The 19,058-nt window shown below is 41.7% G+C and overlaps 1 pseudogene; it reads left to right on the top strand.

Moving 5' to 3' along the window:
• The first annotated feature begins 6,424 nt into the window (after positions 1-6,424).
• Positions 6,425-7,382, top strand: LOC138051050 (uncharacterized; annotated as a pseudogene).
• The last annotated feature ends 11,676 nt before the right edge of the window (positions 7,383-19,058 follow it).

Below are 19,058 nucleotides of genomic sequence, written 5' to 3'. Positions count from 1 at the left end.
TAGCGAAAGCGAGATTGAGAAAGGCGCTTAGAATCCAGAAAGACCCTCTGTTTTAAATCATTACGGACATAACAGATAATTGCTCGATGGTCTTCTCTTCCCTTTTGAAAGGTGGCCCTATTCCGAAAGATCCAAATGCGGTAGAGTATGGATTTCACCAAGTGGCGTGCAATGCGGGCCCTTTTAGCACTAACAGAGGGCGCAGCGAAAGAAAAAGACGGTTAAAAGACTTACAACGAACTGGGAACCAAGCACCAGGGAGAGGGCAGGTGCAAAATGCGACCAGACCTTCTTGACCCTACCGCAGTTTAAAAAGCAATGGTCAATGGTCTCACGTCGGGGACAAGACGCGAACTGACTAGAAGAGATAACACCCCAGTTAAAGAGAGAATCGCGCACCTTGCCGCCACGAAGGATAATCAACCAAATAACATCATTCTTAAAATTCTCTGTAAAAGGATCCCCGACGAGAGACCAGTGACCATCGAGAGAAGACCCTGGCCCGATAACCTGAGACCACTGTCGATGTAGGATTGGCGGGGATGACTCAACGGACAAGAGTTTATTATTCAGAACCTTAGAAACTAGAGCGCTGTCACCCACCCTTGACAAGGTATCCAAACAGGCCTCGTAAAAAGGAGTCGGGAAGACAGCGCTAGGAGCAGAATTATCGCGCAAAGAAAGCCATTCGGTACGCAGACAAGATAAACGGCGACCAACAAAGTACTTAAGCATAAAAAAGCTAGAATCCTCGGGAGAATTGAGAACAGAAGCCATCCCCGCCAGTCTTAAGGCCTGGGCCTTTACGGGAAGGCTAATGACGTTAATACCCCCGTCCTTCAGTTTCAAAACGAAGGTATTACGGCTGACCGTTTCCATCTTTGAAGCCCAGAGGAAGGGCCAAATCAAAGCATTAACACGTGCAGTGACCCAGGCTGAGACAGTGAGAACTCTGGCCAGGTAAACCAGCTTACTTAAGCCAAGCATATTAATAATAAGAGCCTTGCCAGGCAAGGACAAGGACAAGGACCTAGATTTCCAGAGATTGAGGGATTTCTCCAATTTCTCAAGCTCGGGCTGTCAATTCAAATGTTCGGTAGAGATAGTGCCGAAGATGACACCAAGGATCCTCACTTTCTTAACCCAAGTGAGGCCAAGTGGCTCATCAGAACGACTTTTCCAGGCCCCTAACCACATTGCTTCAGTTTTACTACGATTAAGCTTGGCGCCAGAACCATTTTCATAAACGCTGACGCAATTAAAAAGGTTGGTCAAGGATCGAAGATTTCTGAGGATCGCCTTGGTGTCATCAGCATACAGGCGAACACGCGCTTGCAGTCCTCTTGCACCAGGAAGGAGAAACCCCTCAATCCCAGGAGAGCTGCAGATGAGGGAGGCCAAGACCTCCACGCAAAGAACATAAAGCAAGGGAGACAGAGGGTCCCCTTGACGCACCCCACGCTCAAGGGAAATACTATCAGTGAGCCAACCGTTCAGAGTAATTTGCATGAATGCGCCGTTGTAAAAGGTGGAAATCCATCGACAAAAATCAGGGCCGAACCATGATCAGGGTCGATCAAACGCTTTCTCCTGGTCAAGACTTATCAAAATGGCAGACTCGTCAGTCCGTTGAATGTAGTCAAGAACATCGCGTAAGGGTAACATTTGAAAAAATTCTTCGGCCCGGAACAGAGCAGGTCTGGTCCGGGTGAATAATGTGCTCAAGGACTTTAGAGAGGCGCAAAGTAATTTCTTTAGAAATTATCTTGTAATCTACATTCAAAAGAGAGATGGGCCGCCAATTCTTTAAATGCTTGACGTCACCACGCTTCTTAAAAATCAAGCGGGTGACACTGCCCTTCATTGAGGGACATAATTCGTCGTCAGCAAAACATCTATTAGCAACACAGAGCAAAAGGGGACCCAAAGACTCCCAAAAATGTAAATAAAATTCCAGCGACAGCCCATCAGATCCGGGTGACTTTCCGGTGTTCAATAACTCCTCACTAGACAGGAAACCCTCACACGAGATACTTTGAGAAGGGGAAAGGAATTTTTCCACGGAATCTAAACAACGTTGTTGTGAAGGAAGATCAATAGGTTCATTAGAAAAGACACTTGAATAAAACTGCACGTGTGCACGCTCGATTTCTTTACGTGTAAAGACCTCGACATCGTTAGAATCTAGAATGGAAGTGAGAATATTACGCTCAAAGCGCTCACGCTCAGGTTTAAAGAAATAACGAGTAAGCATTTGTCCTTCTTCAAGCCACTGAACTCTGGAGCGAACCTTAGAGCCATCCAACTCTTTCGAGGTGAGGGCCGTCAGTTCACTTTCGAGCTCGGAAATTTCAGAACTAACCGACAAATCACCAGAAGTTATATTTAAGCTTAAGGTCAATGATGTGATTAATCAAAAGAACGCGCTCGTGCGAGAGCTCCCTGCGCTTATTCTTAGAAAAATAAGTAATTTGTGAACGAATAGAACGATTAAGAAATCCCACCGCGACTTGACTGAAGGAAAGTGCTGCAGACAACCAGAAAGATCATCAATGCAAGTTGTAATATATTCACAAAACGCGCTATCATTTAAAAGCGAGTTGTTAAATTTCCAACAACTAGGACCACGGGAATTATTCCCAGAGGACTGGTAGAAAGATAGACAAAATCATGATCGGAAAAAGGGCAAGGTTTAATTTTGCACGAAGCAACCGCAGACATAAATCTCTGAGAAACAAAAAACTTATCAAGCCAAGAACCGATAGAAAAATCAGAATTAAACCAAGTGCACTGACGCAGCCTTGGATGAAACTTGACAAAGAAATCCGACAAAGAAAAAGTCAAACGAAAAACAGAAAGATATTTAGCAGTAAAAACGTTCCCAACAAACTTGTCAAGATGGTGATCATAGCAATTGTAATCGCCAACGATAATAACGGCGTCAGAAGGCAAAAAATACTCGTGCAAATTATCAAAAAGCGCTTTCCTTTCAGTCGGATTAGTAGGCGCGTAAATATTAATTAAATTAATCTTAAGGCCATCAAGTTCAAAAACAAGACTAATAACCCTACCAGACACATCTCTTTTCCAATTCCTAATTATACTCGAGGAGGAATCAGAAAAGCAAGTTAAAACGCCGGCTCGTTTTCCAACAGCGGGAGACCAGAAACAAGGCCCACGCCAGGCTTTAGAAAAAGCATAAAATTCTTCAGGATCAGTAATAAAGGTTTCTTGAAAACAAAAAACATCGTACGAAGCATGAAGATTATCAATAAGATATTTCTGAATACGTTTACTGAATCCCCTAGAGTTTAAGGAAACAATTTGAAAGTTCATGAAGTGTGAGGGTTATTAGTCTTCCTACCAGAGCTAGCCGGCAAGGGTGTAGTAGACTTACGTGGAGGAGGACCATCAACAGGGTCCAGCCTAGCATGCTCACGCTTGGACGCCACACGTGAAACAAAAGCACGAATTCTGAGACGGAGGAGGCGAAACAAAAGGACTAACTTTAGAACAGCCAAGGCTTCATCTGGGACAGTAGGAGGAGATTGTGAAGGAACTTCAGCGGCAAGTTACAAATCAGATACAGTGGGCGTGCCAGTAATAACGCTTGATGGAGGGGAAGGAACCGGAAGAGGGTCGGATGGAAGCTCAAGAGACTCGAAGAGCGATTGAGACTGCGAGAGCTGTGAAGGGTCTGCAGACTGCTGAGAGGAATCTTGAGTAGACTGCGTAGAATGCAAAGGAAACCGCACCGGAGAATCCTGAGGAGCAGACACACCAGAAGAAGGCGAAGAAGAAAGTGGAACAGAAGAAGGCGGAACATCAGAAGGCGGTTGTGATGAAGAATCATCGGACAAAGGCTGAGGAGAAGGAACAGGCGGACGGCGTTCATGAAAATCAGAAGGAGGTGGAGAACCGGCAGGAGGCACATTAGTAGAAGGATGCGAAGAATGGGACACAGGAGGGGCACGAACGTCAATGTCAGCCAAGGCAGGGCGACGCCACCAGGACATGCGACAATCAATGGCATTATGACCATCCTCCTTACAGATGCTGCATTTAGTGTCTTCTGTATAGTCACTGAAGGTGTGACCAAGCTGGTCACAGTAAAAAACAAACGACATTAGGACACGCTTCTGCAACATGGTCTGGCAAATGACACTTACGGCAGGTGGGGATCTGACCTTCGTGTTTAATCCTAAGGAGCTTCCTACCAAAACGCATGAACGCAGGAATTGACTCGGACAACTCCATTCTAGCCACACGTGTACCACTATGGATGCCATCATAACCCTGGAGGCCACACCGACGAATTCCATGAACAGAGCCATAGTGACTAAGACGACGAGAAAGGGCTTCATCCAGAAGTTTATAAGGTGCGTCGTAGATTACCACAAAAGTGAATGACGAAGAATTACGACGAGCACGACGAGAGATGAACGAGGACTGGCGAAGAAAACAATCATGGTACTTGGACGTAGAAAACGTTACTGATACAAAACCATTAGGACTGCGCTGCAAACACCTAACACCGGCTGCACGAATGCCGCAATTCTTAAAGTAAGTGAAGACTTGAGACAAAGGCGTATCTTTAGCAGGAAGGACAAAGTGAGCCGTACAAGGACGCTCAGGAAGAATATTCAACGGGTGGATCCGATCCTTTTCGGAATCCGAAAGACAGGCTTCATTTTTCATAATGTAATAATCCTCCATAGACTGACTCAACACTCTTGGGCGGCGGCCAGGTCGGGCCATCTGGGCATAAGAAAGGAGGAACAGAACCATCCAAAGACACGACAGACATATCATCTGGAACATCTTCAGCCCAGCTATGCTGGGGATCAACATCAGCACTTGACATAACACTGCTGGGCCAAAGGCCAAAGCAGCGATACCACAAGCGAAAGCGAGAAGGAAAAAAACAGACTGATAGGGACTTTGTTTCGTAACCATATCCCATGAAACCTTGCAAAATTGCAGACGCTAGGTTAATACACACAACAAGCAAAGATTAGATGGCGATCGAGGTGATGAGACAGAAATTCCGATGAAAAGTCGAGTGAAGGTGCTTGTTGCGAAGGTCACGATTGAGGAATGACCTTACTGTGGATGGTTGACTACCTTACTGATCGAAGACAGATGGTGCAAATGGATGACAGAAAGTCGGACATGGCTACAGTTGAATTCGGCGTCCCGCAAGGTTCCATCATTGCACCAGTTATTTTTAATCTCTACGTCGCTGATCTTCAAAAGGAATTACAGTGTGACTGTTGTCAGTACGCTGACGATACGACTTCCTATGTCCACTCGAAGCCCGGCGACTTGGACTCCTCAGCAGCTCAAATAAATAAAACCATCGCAAGTCTGAAGGACTATTCTAATAGCTGTAATCTGGCCTTGAACCCAACCAAAACAAACTGGATACTTATCTCTACACCTCAAATGGCGCGTTATCATAGTTTAGAAGAAAGGAATCTTCCTATCGTTTGCGGGGACTCTGCGCTAAAGAGAATTTCTTGTACTAAGCTATTGGGCGTCCACATGGATCAACGCCTCTCATGGAACACACACGTGGATTCTCTCTTAAGTACGTTATATGGGACTCTATCCGTTCTGCGGAGGCTTAAAAACCTTGCGTCCTTCCACGTCAGGAAACACCTCGCAGATAGCCTAGTTCTCTCACACCTGAACTATGAAGAAAAGCGTCTCCAACATCTAAAGAATCCGTGTGCTGGCTTTGTCACAAGAAAATTTGCAGATCACGAGGATATTATTTAGTTAAACTGATTACCAGTTAAAGAAAACGTTGAATTCAACATTCTCAAACTCGCTCATAAATCATTATACGACAAAAATAGCTTTCCTGAGTATCTGAGATTGAGTCTGCATCAAGTAACTGCTTATAGTTTAAGACCATCAACAGCACCCGTATTCTCATTCCTAAAGAATCAGGAACATTCCAGCACTCGGCGGCAACGCTGTTCAATAGACTCCCGATAGTAATAAGAAACATTTCAGATCATAATGTTTTTTGCTCAGTGCTAAGAAACACTTGTTTGCTAAGTATCAGTTTTGAATTCACATAATAATTATCGTATATTTTAATGTTTATTGATAAGCTACATTTGTTAATTTATTATGGTTATTATACTTTTAATCATATTATAGGTTTCTTAGTTTAGTATTTTTACAGAAGAAGAGCCTCTTAATTGTTGGAATCTGTAATAAAAGATTATTTATCTATCTATCTATCTATCTATCTATCTATCTATCTATCTATCTATCTATCCTATGAGAAAGCGTAAGACAAAGGATGCAGTTTAATTACACGGATTGATTAGAGTGAAATTTTCGTCTACAACACACCAAAGGAACTTGCAAAACTCGTTAAAAACACCGGACGCTTTCACATTTTGCAGTGATGGACCTATACAAAATTTCTATACAGAGTGTTCAAATCAAAGGGTAAGTGTAAAGGATATATTATAATGCTGACTAAAAGCAATAGGACCGCATTTAGAGTGTTCTGAGATAATTCTCCCGCGAATCGATCATTAGCGCGCAAAATACCTTGTATGATTCTCTTGCATTGAATTCGTTTCCGTGTATTCGTCTTAAAATCGATTGTAACTGCTTGCTTTTATTTTTTCCTGTACTTAACCTACTCATGCGTTCATTGTCGTTTATTTTCCAGGTATCATTATTTCAAGATCAAAGCTCTACGTGGAACACTGCTTGTTATTCAGAGTGAAGACGGCAACACGTATGACCGGCATGCACTGGTCTGTCTTCTTCCACGAGAAATGGAACGAGAGAGGCTCTACGAGAAGTCCAGATCTTCAGCAAATCGCAGAGAAAGACATACACTTTAGAAGATGTCAAAGGGCAACAGATCGGCAGGGTTCAGCACTTTCTGAACACACAGCTGCATGGTTTGCTCCGATGTGGCAAAATAACCAGGATTGAAGGGTAAGTTACTGTTTTCTTGCTTTACTGTTACTGAAAATTGATATATACCTATTTAAAAGTCGGAGAATAGCAAGGTATTGTCTTTCCTCGTTCTATACTGAAAAGAAACGAAATTATCCCGACTCCGCGATCTCACACCTCTCCCGTCCCTATTGTTCTTAGCGCGCGTCATTTGGTTCACCCTTAATTACTTCGTTTTTTTGTAACCCAAAATAGGGAAATCAACAGAGAGCCGACAATAACATCCAGGCCAAACTCTACCCAGAGGTTCTCCAGAAACAAACAGGCTGGCGGGGGAGCTTATATCCCTGCGATTATCTGGGTGGAAGGACCGCAGCATGGAAAGAATCCACTCTACTCTTCCAGAATGCGAGAAAGTATAGGACATGCATGTTGAATGTTTGGAATAAAATGAATTTTGTGCAGTTTTTATTAGCGAATTTTGTTTTCGGCTAAATGCCGCATTACAACATGGCCGCCAGAAAAAAAATTCAGCTTCTTCTTGTTTCAAGTACCTCTCGGCCAAATTTACTTTGTTTTGGTTTTGATCTCAACCAATTACAAAGCTCGAAACCGATATCCAGAAATGGTTATGGCCCGGACTGGTTGTTAATATCTCTGTACACTTTATAATAAAAAATTTTCCGATATTCCATCTTTGTTTTCTTTACATGTAATGCAAATGTTTGCACGACTCTTTGCTGGACGACTCGATTGACAGGTTTAACAAGTTTTCATTTTTGACCAATCAACAGCAACCTAAATATAAGCGCGCGAAACCTGCACGGTCGCTCGCTCAATAGTCACGTAAGATAGTTCGTCACGCGAGGAAGCAAGTTGTAAGTTGAGCTTTACGTTTCTTCTTTTTTCCGACTGAGTTGAGTCTCACATAAACACATAAGAATGAATAAGGAGATATTAATATTAGAATATTCTTTGCGTGGATTCATGAATGTGAAAAGCATCGCGATAAAGTAATATCAGTAAATAATTTTTTCCCCAGAACTTGATCTCATCCAGTTCTCTTCCGATTAAAAGTTTTGACGGATTTAACATTAAAAACAAAGTTTCAACACTCAACGACTTGCAGGTATTCAAGAACTGCTCTTCTCATTCGACATGACTTAACTGCCTTGGTTTGGATTATTCTGTCAAAGCACAAGGCACTTTTAAGAGTGCAAGGATTCGGGTTTTTAATCTCGACTGAAGAAATCAAACGTCATTTTAAACTAATTTTTTTTACACTTTGATAGCTCAGTTTGCGCTGAGTCGTGATCAACGATGGTCATTTAATACCATTAATTTGAATAAACACATAATTCCTGTTATATTCAGATTCAGATACTGATCTTTCTGGCCTGTCATGCAGGTAAGGGATTTTTCAAAATTTAGACGGCACATTTTTCGACACTTGCTTAGACCTTTAGACCATAATTAATCAAGGCTCCTGAGCAGTGAGCACGTACACTGTTCACGTACAATAAATCTTCAAGAAGTTCATTCTCTGAACACGAAATGCCTCCAATAATAGTGAGTATTGCATACCAAATGAAGTTTACCCAAACTACGTTCGTCACAATTTTTTTTCGCGCTCTCTCTCTTTCTCAAACAAAAAGGGGAACGCCTTATCCCGTTCTCCCTTTCAAGAAAGGGGAAAAGAAAGGGGAAAATGGGGTAACAATGGGCCAAATTTGAAGGTCCTCGACAGTGACTAATATCGGCCCTTAGCATCAAAACCTTACTCAAGACTAACCACCATCACTCTGAAGTAACCTTTATGAGATATTAAAATTAGTTTCCCAATAAAAATTGAGTGGCTTTTCTCCAGTGGAATGAGGGTTCAGATGAGAGCAGACAAAGGTCACGCGAGGAAAGCTAAATTAACAGCAAACAGAAAGAAGGCCTGTTGTAAAGCAAATGAAAAGCTCTTTACTCTTGGTAAGTATTAAGGTTTCAAATATTGAGCGAACAACTATCGATTCTTTTATTTGGGATTCACGTTATGGTTTAGTGCAACATCATGACTTATCAAAACAAATTTTGCAGGAGTTCATTAGGGTTACCTGGGTTTGTCCATCCTTTACCTAAACGACGTCAAACAACGCCACTTTGATAAAGCATTGAACCAATTAGGACGAACGTTTTACTCGGCTGTAGCCTCAGAGCTTTTTTTTTTTTTGCAAATGCAAATTATCCAGTTATTTAAAAGCATGTTTCGTATGAGGTTATTGTAACATTTCTGGCAAAGCGAGAAATCTTGGTTATGACGTCACGTACGCCCGCCCGTCCGCCGGTACGGACTGTCGGGGTGGGGAGGCAGGAGAACCTGTGAGGAAGGGAGTGTACGTGCAATTTTAACAGTTGTAGTTGTTGTGTTCTGTCGTTTCGTTTCGTTTCATTGGCCCTGAAAAGCCCCTATGGGGAGCGGTCAATTAAGTATGTATTGTATTGTAATTTTCTTTGACGGGATATCGCGTGGCAGTGTTGAAATTGGCAACCCTCGCTTTTCTAGCGGGAAATCATATTAGTGACGAGCAACGGGATAAAGAGCGAAAAAGTCGAAGAAAAGCGAAAGAGTATGAGATAAGAGGCGACAAAATTTGAGAAGTTTAAGCGAAGAAAGCCTCGAGAGTAGCCGAGGAAGGAAAAGGGGAGAAAATTTCAATGAAAATCATCGTAAAGCTGAGAGAAACATAGCGAGAGACAAAACACTTATTTATAACGGTTAGCGTTCAGGTAATGTTTTCCCTCTTAAAATATGCCTCGCTGCATCACATATTTTGTAAAACTCACAAAAAAACGAAGAAGGCCTGAAAACGTTTGCAATTTCGTGTTAACAGAGATTCTTAACATATTTCAACATTCACGTTTATAGGCCTTTTGTTTGAAATGGATGTCCAGTGGTGAGCTCAGTGCTTTGCTTGACTGTGAAATTGCAGTCGAGTAAGCGAATTTACTACGCTTTAGGTTGACTTTTAAATTAGTAAGATTTTTGCTGTTGTTCTAAACTGAAGAGAGAGGGAGTAAAGATTGACAGTCAAAAGGAAAATGTTGTGAAAGAGATTACTGTGCATGTAATTTTAGCTTTAGTTTTTGATTAAAATTGTTGGTTATTGTTTCCAAGCCTTCTTTGTTTACTGCTAACAGCTCAGAGGTGTTTGATCTGTTTGATGAGGGTCGCTAATAGGGTTTTCGGGATCCGGGATTTGGACGGAGTCTGACGGGTCATAGATAAGACTTTAAGCCGGGAAGCGTACCATCGGTCTTTCCTTGGACAAAAGTGGATGAAGGATCGCTTTGTACAGCGAAAACGCTGAAGAGGAGATATGAGAAATCTGAAGGGATAACAAGAGCCGAGAGTGCTCATAAAAATAAAGACCAGAAAGGGATTGCAGAAGATTTCCAAAAGGATTCTGTTGTCTTCGGTCCAACAACACTTGACAAGTGGATAGAAGAAATAAAGATGGAAAATGGAAGGCTGCTTCAAGAATTACAAGAATTTAAAGCAAAGGAGAGGATTTCCAAGTTTGGTCCGGAAAGATTTTCAAGTAGAAATGAAGATATAACATTTTATGCTGGATTTCCAGACTATGTAACTTTATTAGAATTCTGGGCTTCATGCCTCAAAATTAACTTATTTCACTTTTTTACGTGATAATACTGATTCTAGTAATTTTGAAAATAAATTTCCTTTCATGACAGGGAAAGAAAAGAGGTTTCCTGGACGCAATGTTGGTTGCGCCAGAAGTTTGCAACCGATTGATAAGTTTTAGCTTTTTTTAACCCGTTTAAAACTTGGTTTATTCGAACGTGATCTTGCGCGTAGGTTTAGTGTTTCAGACCAAGTTGTTTCAGATCTAACTATAACATGGGCTAATTACCTATATTTGATGCTAGGAAGCTTATCTATATGGTTTTCTAAAGAGCAGATTAAACAACATCTACCTGAAGTTTATAAGGGCTAGTTTGAAATTATGAGATGCATAATAGACTGCACAGAAATAAAATGCCAGACTCCTTAAGACCTTGAGAAACACAGTGAACTTTATTCTGAATACAAGTCCCACAACACATTCAAAGGTCTTGTAGGAATTTCCCAAAATGTTTGGATTACATTTGTGAGTAGCTTGTATGGAGGAAGTATATCTGACAAGGAGATTGGAAAAAGCAGTTTTTTTGTTGATTTGCTTGATCAACATGACCTGATTATGGCTGATCGTGGATTTGACATTCAAGATTTACTGGCAAAAACCGAAGTAACACTTTTTATTCCTCCTAAACGTCAAAGTAAAGCTGAACAGTTCTCCAAGGAAGACTGTTTTGAGACTATGAGAATTGCCAATTGAAGAAGGGCCATTAGGAGAATCAACGATTGCCGTATCTTTGTTAGTGTTGTGCCATTAAGTTTATGTGGAGTGATAAATCAGCTCTGGACAGTGACCTGCTTGCTTGTAAACTGGTAAAAGCCTGCTTTGACATGTTAAAGAAATGTGTCATTCTCTAGTTTATCTTAACATTTGATTTGCAAAACCTTGTCTATTATTAAAAGCTTGTATGACGCTGGAGATTGAGATCCTTTTGAACTAATTTGTCTATATTTCTGCACCGAACTTTAGTAAAACATGTTTACATTCTCTTTCACTGTGAATGACAAATTTAACTAAGAGCACGAGATTTTACAAGTCCCCACCTCAGTGAGAACATCCAACCCCGTAGCTCTTTGAAGCTGTCACTCTACCAAACCGGTGATTGTACCATTCTATGGAGGGTAACTTTCTGATTGAAATCTTAATTTACGCGGATGCCAAATTTTTGTACCCTCGAAATTTATGATTGAAATCTTAATTTATGTGGACACTAAATTTTCGTAAAAATTCTTGTTGCATCAAATTTCCTCGATCATCGAATTTCTTGCGCCGTCAAATTTTGTTATGCTTGGAATTTTGTGAGGTTTCAAATTTTAAGAGAGTTCAAATTTTGTTTTACCTCCTCGGTCGGCACTGGTGACTAAAGAAGAGGCGAGGCTGCTTTTTTCTTGTTCTATCTCGGCTTGACTATATAACATGTCGGCGAGCGACGGAGATGAGCGAGGAAATGCCCAGTTTCCTACGGCGATCACCTTGTTAAGCAAGCAACAGAGATATTATCAGGGGTCTGTAACCCACAGAACAGAAGCAGTGACTCATCGAGCCCATCAAGCACATCAAGCACACCGAGAACTGATGCTAGTGACACCTCACAGACCGATTACAACAACAGTGCTGTGCTGAACAATTTTAAGAATCTATTCAGTCCATGTGGAAGCGTTCCGTCAACGTCTTCCACAAAAGCTACTTTCCGTATCAAAACCACCAAACGCTTCTCAGTTATTCTACAAAGTAAAAGAGACTTGGACGCACGAAATCGTCTGTTTGTGAAACCCTGAACAGAATGCTGTACCGAACAAGGCTATGAAGACACAACTTCAAGAAACGGGTTTGGGCAGACAAAAAAATCGTCTTTGGGTGTAAAGATGGACCCAACGAAGTAAGAAGCAAACTGGAATCGACCTATCCAAAACTTGTAGATGGCAGTGGGTTCGAAATTCTGCGTTCCGGTGCAAAGAACGAGCTCGTACTAATCTCCCCTCCTGCCGCGGGATATTCGGTACCGTACCTACGTGATCATTCTGGCCTGGCACAGGTAGTAGCATATATACGGCCATTGCTGGGTGCTCTGGCAGATTAGAAGGATTCTACTGCATTGATGGTAAGTTTTCTGACATGAAACATTTTGTTTGGGGTTCAAAGATGAAGGTTTGGATTGGTCCTAAAAGCTGAGCTTAGTGATTAAGCTTTGAGATTGCTTACAACGTTTATCCTAGTGTGAAAACACACCATAAGTATGTATTTTATGTTATTAAACACCAGGACTGTCTCAAGTAGTGTGCTTGCCAGCATCTACTCATGAATAGAGCATTTTGCTTATGACATGTTCCCAGTGAATCCTGAGTAGTTTCAGTCTTTGCCGGGGCTAACAGACAACATTGTAGATTTCAAAGCACAGCCAAAGTAGCCCACACGAAGGATAGAAATTAACCAGAATGCACAGGGTACGTGCAATTCTCAAACTGGTCTTTTAGTTGTTCGGAATACAATCATTTTCCTCTGGGTCTTTGTGCAAAATCGTGCAAGAAAATCGTTGATATCATTTCTTTTTTGTCCAAAAGAATGAGATTTGTGACAGTGGCCCCAAAGTGAATTGTCTCAAGTGCGGAGAAGAAGTGCTCATCAGTCACCTGAGATTACACCAAAGAATGGAGTGCAGGGCTGTTTGTGAACAACCTCCCATTGTTGTCAGTAATACTGCTCATGTAGAAAAACATGTAATTGTTTATGGAGGGTAATTTTCTGACATCATTCTGTTCAGAGTAATTTTTCAACTTTCCCTTGTTTACAGTATTTTTGCTAACTGATGTACTACCATCTAAGAGGATGTACTTGTAACATGGTAATGGGATTACAATACAAGCTGCGATGATACAGTACACTACACAAACAAACATGAGAAACATACCACAGAAGCAATATCTATTGTATTTAATAACGTTTTCCAGTCTATGCACCACATTCTCCCGTGGAAGACCTGGTTGGTACTTGAAAAGGTTATCATTACAATTTGCGTTCTATTCTCATTACGGGGTGTGTTTCCCTGTTGAGGATAGCAGGTTCTTAAGTGGCAAAAAGCCAGTCTTGTGTTCAACAACTTATCTTTAAAATAACGGTACTATCTTTGTATGTGTCTCCATCTCAGGTACTCCAGAAACAAAGATAACTAGCAATGATGTAGATGACAAACAAGATGATTTGGATGATGATATGGATCTTCTTCAATCTCCCCTGTCAATAGAAAGTGGTAGTAAAGGCCCTGTCTCCAAGTATAGGGAGCGATGTCTGAGGTTGGATGAGCCTCCTTTGAGGGTCCACATAAATAGATTGCAGGAGGAATTTGCAAGCGACGTTTTTACCATCTACAAAAAGTCCAATCCCGGCTTCTGTTCCAATTTAAGGGTGAAGTTTGAAAATGAAAAAGGTGTTGGAGATGGACCAGTTAGGGAATTTCTTCAGCCTTCTTATGGGAATGGTTCAGTTTTCTTGATGAAACTCATCTCTCTCTTGTCTTTGAAGGACAGGCAGACCACAAGGTTCCAGTCCCTAATGCACTGCTCTGTACGAGCGGATTTTTCAAACGTGTCGGAAGAATGGTTGCCCATTCATTTCTCCCATGGTGAACCAACCCTGTATGGTATATTCTCAGCAGTGATTGAGTATTGGTGCTCTGACAGCATTGACGCCATAACAATTGAAGTTGTTCCCGACTATGAATTACGTCAAGCTCTTGTGGAGGTTAGCTGGACAGTTACGAAAAATATCTACTAAAGATTTTTCTTCACAGTCGGTCACATCAACTGTAAAACAAAATATAGTGAATCAATACTTCAAGGGCACCCAACGAGCAAATTAAGCCAAAAGCCTTTGAAAGACATTTCTAGGCTACTTGTAATGTATAAAGACTGTCTAAAGAGATGTTTTTATCAGCTAGAAGAATTTGATCTGTTCGGATATCTTAGCTGAAAGTGTCCGAAAATTTTAGGGAAAATTGCAAATATATCCCTTCCGAAAACCTGAGCGACTACTTTTCCCTTGTTGCGGATCTTTTAGGTGATGCTCATTTTTAGTAAAGAAATCAATCTATAGCTGTTTGGCAACGTAGAACCGAAATGCTCAGAACAATTTGATTCTCCCCAATACATATTTTACCGAAGATTATCGTTGACTGCCCCTGATATTTCTTGTGAAAAAAGTTTCATCGGAGTGTTGGTCTCACGGACATGAGAGGTTTTAGAAGGTAACCTTGAGATCTGCAGAATACTAATTCATTTAGTTTTCTGTCTAATCATATTCTCTAGTACTCCCTTTAGACTTAATAAAAAGTTGTCTTGTTCACAATAGTGTTTAATAGCTTTAGCATACATGTTGCTCACTCTTTCCTGGGCAAACTCTGTTGCTTCGAGGTACACATCAACACCGTGAAACTCTGAATGCTGCAATGGATCTATTGTCCTGACTACTTCGTCATAGTCAGTTGATGCCAAAGGCACCGTGGTCTCTGGAACACACACTCGCTGGTTTTCACAGTTGACAGGACCATCCCATTATTCTTCGGTGTTGATGCGCCCTCCCAATCAATGCCAAAGTTTCCTGAATCAACCTGTGGGTGGAAACAAGAGATTATGAAGGTAAGAGAAGTAATCCCTCATACTGGCCCTATTCCCATCGCAATCCCTCTTAGGTTATTTTTAAATCTCCTGCGAGATCCGGTATTCCCACGAGGGTTAACTGATAGCCAATCACATGTCCTCTCACAAGGGCGAGGAAAAAGTGCTTGATAACGAGTTGCTGGCCGTGAAACAACTCGCGGTTGGTTTCTAAAAGATATTTAACTCATCGGTCGACGTGTGTATCGACCAAATTCTACAAACACTCTAAAGAGGGTGATTATTCAAAACAGGTTTGCCCAATACAAAACGCACCCTTTGTTGTACGTCGCCAGCAGCTCTGCGATGAGGCTTTTGCAAGTGCAGCAAGCACCTAACTCACAGCTGTAATGGTGTGAAATTTCTTTCTGACGAAATGGGACCATTGTTATGACCTGCAGTAAAGATGCTCAGTCGTCTGTTTATCCTAGGCAAGTATACATAGTGTAGACAGAAAATGTGGACTTCATTACAAGGATTAGGGAGACCTTGGTTTTCCATGTGGTAAAATAGTTGATAGAAGACATACGTACAACCCGTAAACAGATCCCTCCACAGCCTCTTGATTCGTTGGTTATGTACGCTTCGCCCGGTTATGTGACTGCCTCTTTTTAAACCTCTTAGGGGATGTGACAGTATGAACAAAACTACATCAACGTTTTCCCCTCCTTTATCTGACCTTACTCTTGATGGCAAACCATACGTTCTCACGGCTCCCTGGAGCAGACTAAAAACCGTAGTGGCACGGTTGTTTGTGTTGCAGTGCAAGTATAGTATCATTCTCGAGTGACCTTCCATGCCACCATGGATGACAAACGTCCATCTGGAGGGATAACAGTCAAAAACCTTTCCTGAGTACTTTACTAAGAATTTTATGTTGTTACACTTTCACCTCCTGGATTAAGATCCAGGAGGTGAAAGTGCAAAGATTTCCTATTAGATGCAATTAGGCTGAACAGGCATGACCCCCAATGAGCCAAGTCCTTTTACTCTACATTGCGGAGTGCACTTCAATGGGCAGAGTGAAACTTACCTTATCATTTTATGATTGCCGCCGATGTGCCACAAGGCAAGCGGCCCAGAGACTTGATAACGCCGTCTGTGTATAGTCTGGAGATTAAGAGCCCGTAGAAGTACTCCAGCGGGGTTAACTCGTCGCATTGCCTCGCGTATTCTCTGCTGCTGAATACGTAACCCTCTGGCCTGAAGAAAATCGGTCATCCGCCTGTAACCAGTATTAGGAAATTCTCTCAAAAGCACTATGTTGTCCAGATCCTGTTCCTCTATTTCCGAATACACAGATCTTGCTGTCAAAGCAAACTCTGTCAATTGACGATGTACAGTGTGTGCGCTAACGCCCAGTAGTTTCCAATGTCAACTACACTAAAACACCGCTCCAAGAGAAATACAATTTGTTCTGTTGGAATGAGATATCTGGGCCGACCTCGATCTCCCGGGAATAAATGATGAGGTGGAGGGCACTCCGTGGCCAGTTGCGAACAATTAATAGCTATCAAGTCGCGAACTGAACCAATCAAGTGCACAACCTCTTCGCTAATTCCAAATACGTCAAAATATCGAATAACTAACCCATGTAACCAGTCCAGTCTGAGATGTAACGCGTCGTTCACGTTTGAATCGACAACTGTCCTTCTCTTGAACGACTGTTGCAAACTCTTTGAGTTGCACATGAAGAGCACACCCATAGGCAACCTCTCCAACTATTGTGTCAACTAACTTAATGTTATCTGCATCAGGGATCATCTTCGACAATGGAACATCAGGGTTTAGTTTTTGTAGATTTTGTTTCAATTTTCTAACAGATCTTTTCCTAAGGGCGCGTTTTTTTTTATTATCAACAATTGTGGAATAAGAATGGTTGGTACAGAATGCTAGGAATAATTCGGATTGTCTGGGTAAAAAAAAATGCCCGTCGAGATGCGCGGTCCTGGCACGAGTAAACAATGCGTAACAAATATGGTGGCAGACGAAGAGGCTGTCATTGCAGCCGTTATCGCAGCAATTTTCCTTGTAAATAAAGAGGAGGTAGAAAATAGGGAGACTGTTTTGGATTTTCAGAAAGTTTTGGCAGTCTTCTATACAAAAGATATTTGCAAAATACATTTGCCAAATTGCCTTTTTCTTGTACGAATCATCACTGCAAAAGACCTCTTACTTTCGGTACAATGAAATTAGAAGCAATTTTTCATTGTGTCCAAAAGTGTAACCTGATTTTGTCTCCGTAGAGACGTATTTGAATCCGCAGCGCTCATCTCGCCGTCCGCCATCTTCGAGCAGAATGGATGGAATGGCGTTCTGTGCATTCCGGAATATTAATGCGGAATATAAAAAAGCGCGCATTTTACATTGGGTCATTCTCATTCCAGAATTGTGAATTAAAAAACGCGCCATTAGTCTATCTCACGTGATTTTGACGGCCTTCAATCAAACAACGTGGGATAGACACCCCGTCGCTTTCTTCCCTTAATATCTAAGGAAAGGCAGGGTTTGAATAGTTTTTGTGTCATGATTGGGTTGTGCTGTACAGTCCTTTCTCCCGGTATTCGCATCTTTAATAATAATAATTTACCCGGAATATCTATATGTAATAAATTTGTCGAGACGGTTAGTAGAGGCCATGGCGAGATCCTCTCTGATGGGTGCCTGAACGTAGATTGTATCCATGGGACACAGTTGTGCGCTGTGGTAGCAAGTTAGCAAGGACACTGGTGTCCCGAACTCTCGGGATAAACTTAGTGAATGCTGCGGTACGCCGATCCGAGAGAGTACGAAGACCACAGTGCACAAGTTCGTCCCTATATGGAAGCCCAGGAAAGATTATCTCTAAGGCTTTTTTCTGCACACCCTCAATTAGGAGGCTGAGATATTCCAGCAAATTTGCCCAAACTGGGGAGGCATACTCCAACACTGAACGTATCAGGCTGGAGTACACCAAATGCCCTTCCATCACACCTGACTTCTTCAAACAACGCAGTGCGTACAGGCGTTTGCGCGCTCTCTGAACAATGTACTCGCAGTGCGTGCTGCAGCATAAATTATCAGTAACATACATACCAAGCAATTTATACGTGTGGACGCGCTCGATTTCGGACCCAGAAAGCTATAAGGAGGAGGATGGTGCGGATTGTAGTGTAAGGAATCAATAAACATCTCCTTGCACTTCACTGGGTTGAGGTGCATGCCATGCTCACTAGCATAATTATAGGTTATCTCACGGTTGGTGAGCGCGTACGTTTTTTATTCACAATTGCAAGTTGTGTAAAACAAACGAACGAGCGCAGCGGGTGAGTTTGTTTTACACAACGAGTGAATAAAAATCGTAAAAGCGAACTAACTGTGAAATAACTTATTTCTTATATACATACCGAGATTCATAAGCTAACAGAACTCAAAGATAAACATATCTTTATTTTCTTTCAAAGGAAAACAACGCACGGTCAAGCCGCCTCACAGTTCGAGAGTTGCACTGAAATGGCTTCCTTGTAAAATACTTTACATCTGAATTATCAAGCAAAAATGCCGTTAAAAGGCATAGTTTTTTTTCGTCAAATGTCGCTCAAAGCTAGCGAAGAATTTCTTAAGGAATTAGGCTCGTATTCCTCGTTGTCTTCTTTTTTGCGAACCGTTATAAGGAACTCGCTGAGAAGCTTGTTCAGCTCTTGAGGAGTCAATTCATCCATTTGTCTCGTCTCGCCTTTCAAAACAAGAAATTCGTGGAACAGAGCAACATCGTGTTTGGTCTTTTTCTTTTTGTTTTCCTTTTCCTGTT

Source organism: Montipora capricornis, chromosome 6 (assembly GCF_036669925.1).
Source record: "Montipora capricornis isolate CH-2021 chromosome 6, ASM3666992v2, whole genome shotgun sequence".
In the NCBI taxonomy this organism is placed as follows: Eukaryota; Metazoa; Cnidaria; class Anthozoa; order Scleractinia; family Acroporidae; genus Montipora; species Montipora capricornis.
The sequence above is the reverse complement of the archived record's forward strand: the minus strand, read 5'-3'. Positions and strand labels throughout refer to the sequence as shown.